The following is a 550-nucleotide window of genomic DNA, read 5'->3' on the forward strand; positions in this document are numbered from 1 at the left end:
CCCGGTATGGATGTCTAAGTTGAGAATAATCAAAAGCGAGAAATCCGAAATGCGAGCATTCTCCTTGGACCTTTGTACGAGCGGCATGGAGGTACCCCTTTGTGACACTTGGTTGAAACATGGCATGCAAAGATCCGGTAGTCCAAGTTAAGTAGGACAAGGTGCGGGCACTATTAGTATACTATGCGTGAGGCTTGCAACTTGTAAGATATAATTTTCATAACTCATATGCTTTATTACTACCGTTGACAAAATTGTTTCATGTTTTCAAAATAAAAGCTCTAGCACAAATACAGCAATCGATGCTTTCCTCTGCGAAGGACCATTCTTTTACTTTTATTGTTGAGTCGGTTTACCTATCTCCTTCCACCTTAAGAAGCAAACACTTGTGTGAAGCTGTGCATTGATTCCTACATACTTGCATATTGCACTTGTTATATTACTTTATGTTGACAATATCCATGAGATATACATGTTACAAGTTGAAAGCAACCGCTGAAACTTAATCTTCTTATGTGTTGTTTCAACACCTTTACTTTGATTTATTGCT

This window comes from Lolium rigidum, chromosome 4, assembly GCF_022539505.1.
Source record: "Lolium rigidum isolate FL_2022 chromosome 4, APGP_CSIRO_Lrig_0.1, whole genome shotgun sequence".
Taxonomy (NCBI): Eukaryota; Viridiplantae; Streptophyta; class Magnoliopsida; order Poales; family Poaceae; genus Lolium; species Lolium rigidum.